Genomic DNA, 12,273 nt, shown 5'->3' on the forward strand with positions numbered 1-12,273 from the left:
GTTTGACTGTAGTTTGCGTTTCACCTCGCTCAAGAAGGGGGCCGCCATGGTGATGATATCTACTGTTCGTGTTGTGTGTGACTGAGCGCGCGCTGCGCACACACTGTGACACACCCACCACCAGTGGATACGTTCCATTTCCAAATCCTCGAGGCGTGTATTTTAGAACATAATCATTACAACGCAGTTGAACGCACGCATACCATAATGTCTATTTTCAAAACCTATTTTTAAAGTTGAAAGGTTTAATATATAATAAAAATCGGGTCCTGCACGGGCATTTCGGGTATTCTGCATTGCAGATGCCCGATACGAGGCCTGCAGCTTTGAAATGGAACCGACCCGTTCCCCGACGGCATGTCAATATTTTGCACCCGACCCGGCTCGGTTCTCGGTTCGGATCTCGGGTATTCGGGTCCGGGTGGACCCGTGCTGCCCTCTACTACATAGTAATCTATTTATAAATGCACCACATCTCTGTATGTCTGTCTGTCTGTACGTGTGTACGTCTGTAATGCACGTAACTCGAGAACCATTCGCCCCACGACTTCAAATTCGACACACGCGTTCCACGTGTGTCGAGTCGGTCGGACCCACGGTTGTCCAGAACCGCCACAAAAGGCCTCTGCCCGGGCTCTGCACAGGGCCCCTGCCCAGGCTCCATATATGGAGCTGGACTGTTCTGACATCCCCCCACCGACTTCAAATTCGACACACGCGTTCCACAGCCCCACAGGGAGTGCAGTGCCCGGTGTCAAGTCAGTCGGACCCACGGTTGTCCAGAACCACCACAAAAGGCTTCTGCCCGGGCTCTGGACAGGGCCCCTACCCAGGCTCCATATATGGAGCTGGCCTGTTCTGACATCACAACACTCCATATTTGGGCATGCCTGACACAGAACTCCATATAGGAATAAAGGGACACAGAGAGACAGATACAGAAATCTGGGTGGAACGGGTACTCTCACACGGGTACAACGGGTATTGCATAGCCGGGTGGAGCATGGATCTCCAACTTCCATCGTTACCAACACGGTGCTCTACAGCCAGGCACCGGTCTAGTTTAATAAAGAATCGGGAGAAATTAAAACCACATAGCATACTGTTACCATGGTATAGACTATAGAGGGTATGTGCGTAACATCAGCATCATACCCGGAAGTTATGCAGGAACGCCTACTTAGTGGCAAAAAACTACTTTCTGGCCTCGACAGCCCATGTACATCCATTCCAAACAGAAAGGTTAAATGGCGTTAAATTCACTTTGCCACTCACTTTATGCATGTGCATACCCTCTATTACCTCCATTACTACCGTACATAACTACCTCCGCACACATACAGTGAGGAGTTTCACCAGTACTAGTAACGCATGCGGAGAAACATACCATCTCGCGATTCACGAAGCTACTGTACAAACACTTCTAGTCCATTAACGACCCGAAGCCATTCCGGGGTAAAGCAGGTACTCTGGTTGAATCTCGGGCCACAGCTGGCTTTGATATGAAATGAAATGAAATGAAATGAAATGAAATGAAATGAAATCTATATTTACCCAGGGTATCTGGGCTAAGCTCAAGAACTTGTTTCCAGCCAGGCCCTGCTCATAGAACACATTTCATCGTAGTGGTTGATGCCTTGTTCAAGGGCATTTCAGCGGTGGTAATTTTAACGTGTCGGACGGCTGATTCGAACTGGGAACCTTCCGGTATCTAGACCGCGCCGCTATCCGTTCGGCCACCGCTGCCACAAATGACCTGAATGCCATAGGGAAGAGAAGTAGGCCCTCTCTGTGGCCAGGAGGTGAGACAGAACAGCTCGCCGGAGGCCAGTTAGCTGTCAAGCCTGATTGACAGAACACAACAGCGCTACTGAAAAGGCTAAAGGAGGGAGGGAAGGAATGTCACGGAGAAACTAATATCACAACAAACTAATCGAATGGAACGGAGAGAGAGCAGGAGGCAGAAGAGGGGATGAACACGGGTGGGATTGGGTTAAAGAAAGTGGTCTGGTAGTACTTGCCATCTTTGCACAGTCATGTCTGTCTGTTGTCTAGCAAGGGAAAGGATCTTTATGGACCAGCAGGGAACTGTGGAGGTATAAGGCTGGATAGCACATGGCACTACATTCACAAACCATTAAGTCACACACACACACACACACACACACACACACACACACACACACACACACACACACACACACACACACACACACACACACACACACACACACACACACACACACACACACACACACACACACACACACACACACACACACACACACACACACACACACACACACACACACCTTCTCATGTGGTTCCTTGGCCACAGCTAAAGCATGTGGTGCTGGTTTGCATTGCTTACAGTTTTACACACAAACAAAAAACAGTTGTTGACAGGCTGTGAAATATACTTTTACAAAAATCCACTGACCAGTCAAAGGAAACTGTTCAGAACACTGACCGATAACATTGTATATGTGCTGACAGTTCCTAAGACTGATTCAACACGATCTTGAATCTACTAGAGCAGTTGTTCCAGAACTTTTTTTTTTCATCATTTATTTTGAGGTTTTTCCGATATGGACAAACGAATAACAGACTCAGACATACTTGCATAGAAGACAGTGCACATACATAATTTTATAACATTCTTCCCAAACTTTTCAGGTCGAGACCCAGAGAGATTAGACGTTTGCGCGGGAGCCAAACTAGTGAAAATAGCAGATCCCCAAGCGCACAACGCACCGGTTTGCACAGCATTACGAGCTTGTAGATTCACTACTTCTAAATTATTGTTATCTATATTTATGGAATTTATTGGATATGTTTTGTTTTTTTAAATTCATGAAATTATATGAATATTTAAACATTATTTTTAATAAATATTTTTTTTCTAAATGTAGGGAAAGAAAGTTTGTACTCAAGTCGTGCCCCATAAAAATTGGTCCGTGACCTACAAATGGGTCCTGACCCACTGTTTGGGAAACAGTGTACTAGAGAAAGACAGTAAAAGAGGGATGGGGAATTGGCGTGGCTAGCGATTCAGGGGCTGGAGCACAATACAGCAACAGGGGGAGATTCTAGAAGCTGTGGGTTAAATGCAGAAGTGGGTCAGGGGAGGAGCCAAGGAAGAGGAGGGAGGAGAGAGACAGATAAAGAGGCAGGTTCAGACCTCATAAGCTCTGCTGGAAACTCATGCTCATTAATCTCATTAATGTTCTCCAACGGTGTTGCTGCAGCTATAGGTGGCAGCCTATGCTGTAGCTAGCTTCTAGCTCACTAGGTTGTACTGCCACTAGCACATAGGTTCATAGTTCTGACCCTCTCTGTTAGATTTGAAGTGGAGGTCCTTGACAGAAACCCACTGGTTAATATACCCTGCATTTACCCTGCATCAGTACTGGAACTTTTTTTTAGGATGCAATAGCTTGGGAAATGTCCACAACCCATTCACAAGCTTTTTCCATACCAATACCCATCACATTCTAGTGCTTGGATAACAGCATGGAAACAGTACTTGAGTCTTAATGCTCTTCTGGCACCAGTGTCCTCAATGAGACTTTATCAGAACACACCATGTGCTGAAGAGGATTGAAAGAAATATGGCCCTAACCTCCATAACACAACCATCAAGGCTACTCTCTCACGGAAGCACAACGTTTTGTGTTATAGAAACGATACTGTCCTGCCACTGGCAGCTGAAATGACAAAACATTGTGGCTCATCTGGACTAGCTATGTGGCCAGTAGTCATTGTATAAAGAAGACAAAAGGTCAAACACTGATCGGGTCAATGTGCGAAATAGGAGGCAACAGCTTGCATTTACTGATAAAAAGGTAGCCATTCGCAATAATATAGAAAAATATAAAAAACTGAGATGCATCGTAGTATCAGTCACATCGTGAGGCCAATGAAGATTTACACCTAGAATATTCTAGGTCAATTTCCTAACTTGGAGGAAAATTGGCAGAGCGTCGTTGAGGGAGTCCAAACATTCAAATCTAACGTAACCAACACGCTACACGTCCTTGAGTTCAAGGCAGTGCTGTATTGGTGCATGCATGGACACACAAACACATCAGAAGTATCAGCTTCCCTTTCACTTCCATCCATTGGTTGCAAGGGGGTGAAGCTTCCCGCTTTGTCCGGGAGGAGAGTGTACTGTACTTCCGGAGGGCAGTATGTACTAGGTGAGCAACTTTCATTGAATACTGTAGGTAGGGGTAGTTAATCTGTTCTCTCGGTCAACCAATCAATCAATATGCTCAGATCTAAAGCCTGGATCGTTCCGTTACGCCTAATAAGTATACTAAGCAGGTATGCAGGTGATCCTGTAGACCAGAGGTTCCCAACCACTGGTACGCGGACTGGTGCTGGTACGCGGGACATTTCCCACTGGTATGCGGACTGGTGCTGGTACGCGGGACAATTCCCATTGGTACGCGGACTGGTGCTGGTATGCGGGACATTTCCCACTGGTACGCGAGAAGGGAATCCCAAGTTCTTCTTATTATTTCATGTCAAAATATTCAAGTATCAGAAGATGATGTAACCCAGGTAAAGTAATGTTTCACTCTGCATGTTTAACTATATTTTTGCACGTGCCAAATTCATTTCTGAAAAGACGTGGGCCGAACCTTTTTTTAAATCATACTATCCTTGCTGATATAACATTGGCCATTTAGGTCAATGATAGAACATCATGTTGTGATAGAATAATAATAATATAGAAGCAGGTAGGCTACTTGAGGCCAGTCAACTGTCTTCTGTGTTTTGGTACGATGATGTGTGACCGCGACCCCCCCCCCACACACACACACACACACACTCACACAATCATGCCGATCTGCGAAAATGTTATGAACTGTCAGCCGGTCCGTGGTAATAGAAAGGTTGGGAACCCCTGATGTAGACTAAATCACCTGGCATAAAATACAGAAACGAAGTCTGTCTGTCACACATTAAATGGTGAATCCAGCAAGGATGTTTACATGTAATGTTAAAGAGTATGGACAGGTAAAAAAACAACATATTATTAGAGCAGAAACAGACTTGGCATTCCAAATCTTATTCAGATGCAACCCAGTCCCAAAGAGATATACCCATGTTTAAAGCTAGAGCCCAAAGTGGCAGTATATGAGACTTACCTTATCAGAGATGAAAACACTTGGACAGATGTCCAAATGGAAGACAGGGCGTGTCTCCTACGGCCTGAGCAAGAGAGAGAGAGATAGATAGAGAGATCAGGAAAGAGACAAGGAGGTAATGGATGAATGTAGGGAGGAAAGAGTGAGACAGCGAGAGAGAGAGAGAGAGAGAGAGAAACAGAAGGAGAGTTGTTAGAGAGAGGTTATTAGCCAAGCCTCATATGGTTAGTTCCCCCTGAAGCTCAAAGCACAGGCAGACTGATGATGCTCCCTCACAGACAGTGCTCCTCTGTTCCAAAGCCTCCGGGCAGGCTCGGACCGCTTGCCTTGTTATAGGGCCCAGAGTAGCTAGGTGGCACATTCTGGACATCACATCGAAATGCCACACATGAGGCCTGCCGTGAGGGTCTAATGAGGGGGGGGCAGTAAACCAGCAGCCCCCCCCATGTGAGGAGGTCATACGTGTTACCTCACACCTCTAAAATTACCTTGCAGGGAAATTAGTCCGGCGGAAGAGGGATAAGACGACGATGAGTCACTGCACCGAAGAGTTAAAGGTCTGAAATACTTCCTGGTCTAAGGTATAGTCTAATTAGACATTTCTACAAGTCTCGCGGTTACAATTACGATTCAGGCATATAGCAGACACTCCTGTCCAGAGTGACTTACTATTAGGAAAGTAATCACACACATAGATAAAGGATCCCAGGTAAACCCAGAACATCAGCATCAGTCTAAACGATATACCTGTACAAGCGATGTAACAAGATCTCAGTCTCTAACTCTAATATTTCATTGATCCATGTATTTAGAATTATGGTTAGCCTACTAGAACAGTACCCGTTGGGGGGTGATCAGGTGTGATCAATTGGCTAATAAAGGGTGAGGGTGCGCAGCATTGTGATGTCAGAACATCATTGTGATGTCAGAACATCATTGTGATGTCAGAACAGGCCAGCTATGGAGATCTAGGGGTGATCAGTACCCGTTGGGGGTTGATCAGGTGTGCCGGAGCTTGCGTGCGTGCGTGTGGAATTCGTTTTTTTATTATTATTCTCTTTTTGACCTTTTTAACACAACCAACGCAGCCAGTGACCCGCCCGCCCGTCAGAAGTAGGGATATAGATGTTCTGATGAATTGAAAATGAAGGACCCCAATGTAAACAAGTCTTAGTGCTTTTTCTGGTTTTATCCTCGTAGCAATCAGATTTTACATTGACCTGTACTTTCATAAATTTCAATAAAATTTCCAATCAATCAATATAACATTTTCAGCAGCAGTTTCCACAGGGACCCGCCAGCCGTAAGAACACACTACAGTAGAGTAGGCACAGCGGCCCAACTGATAACACTACAGTATAACATTAGATACTGTATAAAATACAGTATAACAAGTTATGGTGGCCCATCACCAGAACAGTACGCAATGCGTAATACCTGTGCGTTGTTGTTGTCCTCCTCTTCCTCCTCCGATGACAACTCGATAACCTCATCAACGCTACTACTACTTAAAGGACCACTTCACCACTTTTCATGTAATTGGTCCTCACTAATGATCAATATTAAAAGTATCATTTTTTTCTACTCAGTCTGTGTCTCATAGCCTGACTGGGCAGTTAAAAAACACGTCCACCAGTGACATCATTGATGGGGAATCCAAGCTAATAGAAACTGCAGGCTATTCCTGAAAAGTTGCAATGCAAAAATAGAAGCCATTGTTCTTACAATGATAAAAATCTAAATATATATATTTTGAAATCTTGTTTAAAAAAAATCGGCCTAACGATGATGTCACTGGTGGACGGGCTTCTGAACTGCCCACAGCCCTCCTATGAGACACAGACAGAGTAGAAAAAAATTGTGGTATTTTATCATGAACATTAGTGAGGACCAATTATATGAAGAGATGAAAAGTGGTCCTTTAATTCTGTACTAGTCTTTTTTGTTTTTTGGGAACACCAAAGCAATCAGATATGATATTCGATTCTGAGCCATGCTGTAAAGACGGGGCAATGTTGACCTGACCAGTCAGTTCTGTTCATAACTACTAAACTCACCATTTGTTTTTAAAACAAAACGCATGCTGTCCCCAAGGCTAAACTCCAAAGTAGCAGTTAAACTATTGCTTCATGAAAGTATACGTTTCATATTACATAATTGCGTGCCGGTGTCGAGCTCGGTAAATAGCAGATCATCTGCAAGCTCGCCACGCGTCACATTCTTGTAGATCTGCTATTTACTGCATGCTACACCGGCATAACGGCATTCAATATAATAGTATAAATGAGGCTTCAGAGTTGACAGTGAGGTCAGCTGTCTTCCATGTCAGATCTCTGCAGCAGCACTGCTCTCTGAATGCTAGTAGTGCTGGCACTGAGCTATAGAGTAGCAACCTGCTGGCACACCGGGACAAAGACAGGCCTGTTCCTCAGCCACTGTCCTTTCAAATCAACTGAAAAAGGGGAAAAAACTGAGCCTCAACTCAGGTTATATTGTAATTTCACAATACTGGAGAAAAGAAAGTAACCCAGTCTTATTTTAAGTGAGAGTGAAATGGAGGGGGAAAAAAACAAGTCTGTATACATAAAGCCTCGCTCGGACCATATCTAACTGGTAATAACAGAGGAGAGGGTTGCAGATGGAGAGTCAAATAGAGGGGACAACTCAGCCTTGCTGTAACTCCCACAGCCAGAAACTCCAATGTGTAAACCACATGCTGCTGAGTGAGTCCGTCGCCAGCCTTTAGATAGAACAGACTGACGGTGACACTGGTTGGGACTTGACTTGGTACAATCTGTTTGCTGGCTGTATCGAGTACTATTATTGACATAGATTAGTCACCCTGCCCTACCTTTTCTGTGCACTGACACACACACACACACACACACACTTTGCAGTAGTTTAATCAATCATATTAAGAGCACATATTGGGTAAAGTAGGCTACGTTATTTTGTTTTTTCCTCCATACTACTGTAGATGGAAATAGCCTGCAATGGTCACTCAGATCCAAAATAGTTTTAGTTGTACTTGTCTAATAAGAATAGTGTTACTAACAAATTATTTAAATTACCATATAATTGTGATTCTAAAGCAAATAGCTTGATTAGCAACACTAGAAGCAGGACACAACTGACGAAATTGACATTTCATGTCACTATGAAAATCCACTTGCTGGGTGGGATCAGGTACCAATGAATGCGCGCGCCTGTCAACGCCCTGGCCCCAAGGGCTACACCGCTTGAGCTCAAACACAAATTATGATACAGTTAGAATATTGTCACTGACAGCCAGCCCTGGTTGACATGTGATATGTGCAAATATTTGCATCAGCATCATACATACCCTACAAAACATTACAATGCCTGCGTACATTCAGCCAGCTAGTGTTGTATCGCTGTATAGACTAATAGGAGATGCAGTGTCATCGCCCAGCAGCAACTAAACAGCTCAACATGAAGTCTTAACCCTGAAACTAAACATGACTGTCAGAAACATGACTGTCAATCATGAGTCATGACGCCACTTCACCCTGTTTTGCGCACCTTGCTACATTTACAACATTAACGTCTACATAAACGTTCAGATTTCAAATATAAAGTGCTCACCCCCGGGCCACGGATGTTAGAATTCTGCTCGGGTGGGTATTAGCACCCGTGCATTCCGTATTGTTGGATAAAAAGGATTTTAATCCGGTCGCCGGGACAGTTTCTTCAGTTTTCAACTACGCGACCCTATCGATTGGGAGGTGTATTGCACTCTGATACATTATAACGTTTTGAGGAAAATTGCCACGTATGGGATTAAAATGCGTTTTTAATTAAACAATACGGAATGCACGGGCGCAAATACCCACCCGAGCAAAATTGTAACATCCGTGGCCCCGGGTAGCGATCACTTTATATTTGAATTCTGAAGGTTTATGTAGACGTTAACGTTGTTAATGTAACAGGGTGCGTAAAACAGGGCAAAGTTCCTCCATGACGCGGGGCGTCATCATGTGAACCAACCATGGCTACATAAAGTCTGTGCTTCTCTACCTGTTGCGACTCCTCCGTGTCTCTCTCTGCTCCTCCGACCAGAAGGAGCAGACCACAGTCAGTCAGCTCCGTGTCTGTCTGTGTGATCTGATGCGACACTCCTTTTTCCTCCAGCGGAATAGCGGTTTATAGTTCGATGTTGAGTCAGTTGTCTTCTTCGTTCTCCCCCGGTTTGGTGGTGTAGTCTTGTGTATAGTTTGATTGTTGCACACGATAAACAACGCAACGCAAGACGTCGTTTCGCCTCCAAAAGTGTATTTCCAAGTCAACCGTGGGCCCGTGTATGTGTATGTGTACACTCCCTCCTAGCCATCACAATGAAATGATCCAAAAACAAATCCCCAAACTCTCTCAGAAGAACTATAGGTCCAATGAGTCGGTGATTTATCATATAAAAAAGTATTATTACATGGGGGGAAAAAACATTCCGCTTCTCGTGTGAAACAAATGAACGGGTTGTTTGGCAGGTAAATAAAGCTGCCCACCACCACCGATACTGTCTGGCGTCGTTCTAGGGAGGTCTGTGTAATCAGATGCTGCTCTCTTGCTGCACCAGCACTGTTCCGTCACTACAGTGATCTGAACACACGCATCAAAACTTTACCCGTTTAGGCATGCGAGTTCCGCTTGTTGGACTTCAAAACAAGAGAAATCTGATTGAAGAGTTTCATTCTTTATTCAGTTATTGGATCCCCATTAGCTGCACACTGTCCAAACAAAAAAGTATTAACAATACAAAAATAAAATAAATAAAACAAACAAATACATACATAAATAAACAAACAAAAATTCAAGATATTAATTAAATAAATAAAAATAAGCATGACAACCCATTAAATAATATAATGGTCATTGATCGTGTCTTTTAAGGAGTTTCTTAAAACTACCCGGGGTAGCCTGGGTGCTTCAGATCATAGTTGGTAACGTTCATAAACATTACAGATTTGCATAATATAATACATTTGTTCTGGGTTTTTGTTTACCCCATGTGCCTGGTAGCATGACTATGACTACTATACTACATAGCCTATATACTTTGATTGATTGATATTTTATTAACAGTTTGCAGAATAAAAGCACAGGAAGGTACAGTTTAATTATTAATTAATTATTATTACAGTGGTGTTTTGGGTCTTTAGCTAAAAGGTTTGGGAACCATCAATGCCCTATAATATATTATGTCTTATTTTGAAGTATACCGACCGGAAGTTAAATACATACTTTAGAGTTTGACGAACATGTTAAAATGATTTAAGTGACGAAACTCGTGCTCACGACAATATCCATTTATCCTATTACAGACTTTAACCCTTTACCGTCTGGAGTCTGGTCGTGTTCAACATTAAGAAATATACTTGTATAGCCTACATTTGTGTTTGTTTTTTCTAAGGGTGGAGCGGAAAAAACAAAGTTGGTGAATTATTCATATGTTGTTGTTATAATGTTATTATTATTATAAGGAAAATGTATTTTTTAAATTAACATGACTCGGTAGGAACTCGTAGAGATATTATATATATATATATATATCCATCCATCCAACAAACAAAAAGTTGTTTTATTATATTTCCTGAGCCACCTGGAAGTTGTTTTAAACTACTTATTTGCTTAGAAATATTCAGTACAATTAATTAATAAAAGCAATCCAATTGGAATGATTCAGTGCTTGTTATGGTGTTATGGTAGCTAGCTACATATTTTCCTATTGTCAAGTCACAGATTTTCCAAAAAATAAGACATATACCAGACGAGACAGACGAGTCCTGAAGACTATAGTAATGGTCACAGCGAAGCAAGATCTTTTACATTGTCACCGCACCTCTCTTGAAGTTATTCAACTCAAAGTCAAAGTCAAAGTCGTACGATTTGTCACACACGTTACCGCAGTGAAATTTGTTCTCCGCATTTGACCCATCTCTTGGAGCGGTGAGCCACAGCCAAGGAGCGAGCCGTGCCGCGCTCAGGAATCATTTGATTAGTAGATTAGCAGGGAGGCATTGGGTCCCATTTTTACAGTCTTTGGTATGACCCGGCTGGGGATCAAACCCCGACCTCCCAGTTTCAGGGCGGACACTCTAACCACAAGGCCACTGTCTAATGCTGATTGATATCCTGGGAGATAATGGAGAGATATAAAAATAATAAGAAGTAATTTCTATATGGATGTGAATTGAAAAGATATTTGTCCACAGTTGCAAAATGGTGGAATGTCACGGTGACACATGTATAGTCTGCAATTTTATTTTAGCACGTTTAAACTTTTAATTGAGATCAGCAAAGTAGCTATACTACATAATAATAGTGTACTTAAATTAAACTGTGCATAATTCTATGCTAATATTTGCAGTACCTGCTACTTTAACTGCTATTGCTGCTACAGCATGTTCTTCCAAGTGAAATGACTTTCAGGTCACTGTGCACTGGATTGACAATGAATGAATCTGAAATGAATTGAAAGGAAAGTGTCTTACCTCCCAAAGGCATTGCAAATGGAGACCATATCCAAGCTTAAAGCTGGAAAGTGGGCCATTGGATGTTAGACTTGGACAGAGCCTCAATGTGTTGTTTAGAAAACAGGATTTTCAAGGCTGTGTACCTAATCCTTGCATCTGAGATGAAACGGAGGCACATACAGATGACAGAAGTTAAGAAATGACAAACCGTGACATCATTTTGCTACTACTCTTCCATATTTTGTCCAACACTCATCTAAATCTGTACACATTATCTCTGGAGTCATAATGATCAAGATGTATCAGTCAGATAGATTGTCCTATTCCATTTTGATTGGCTCCTTGTGTCCTGGGACTCCTGGCGGCTGCACCCCACAACTGACACAGCCCTGGGTAGGCAACTCTAGCCTGGCTAATAAGCCAGACTAATATCACACAACACTGTCGCGGTATATCAGTCTGGGCTGGCTCCACTTGGATTTCATTTCCCGGGGAACATTTTCTCTTTGACGCAATTGGTCAGAGCTACTGTCAGTCAAAAGTCTCAAGCATTGAACGTCACTGTACCAAAGCCCGCCTATATTGCATACCATGTCCCGATTGGTCCGACCTGTTCTCTGCTGTAG

General features: G+C 43.1%; 1 protein-coding gene across 2 annotated transcripts in view; it reads right to left on the minus strand.

Annotated features, from left to right (window-relative positions):
* pacsin3 (protein kinase C and casein kinase substrate in neurons 3) overlaps nt 1-9,755 on the minus strand; it is a 46,425-nt gene extending 36,670 nt beyond the window's left edge. Inside the window, exons 1-2 of one of the 2 annotated variants that reach the window (XM_079497854.1) lie at nt 9,195-9,755; nt 5,157-5,220 (exon numbers count right to left, since the gene is read on the minus strand). The gene's annotated coding sequence lies outside the window, so the exon portion shown is untranslated. The remainder of the gene's footprint in view (nt 1-5,156; nt 5,221-9,194) is intronic. The other variant, XM_079497855.1, reaches the window with a different exon arrangement.
* Nucleotides 9,756-12,273: the final 2,518 nt, after the last annotated feature.

The sequence above is a fragment of the Electrona antarctica genome (assembly GCF_951216825.1).
Source record: "Electrona antarctica genome assembly, chromosome: 3".
Lineage (NCBI taxonomy): Eukaryota > Metazoa > Chordata > Actinopteri > Myctophiformes > Myctophidae > Electrona > Electrona antarctica.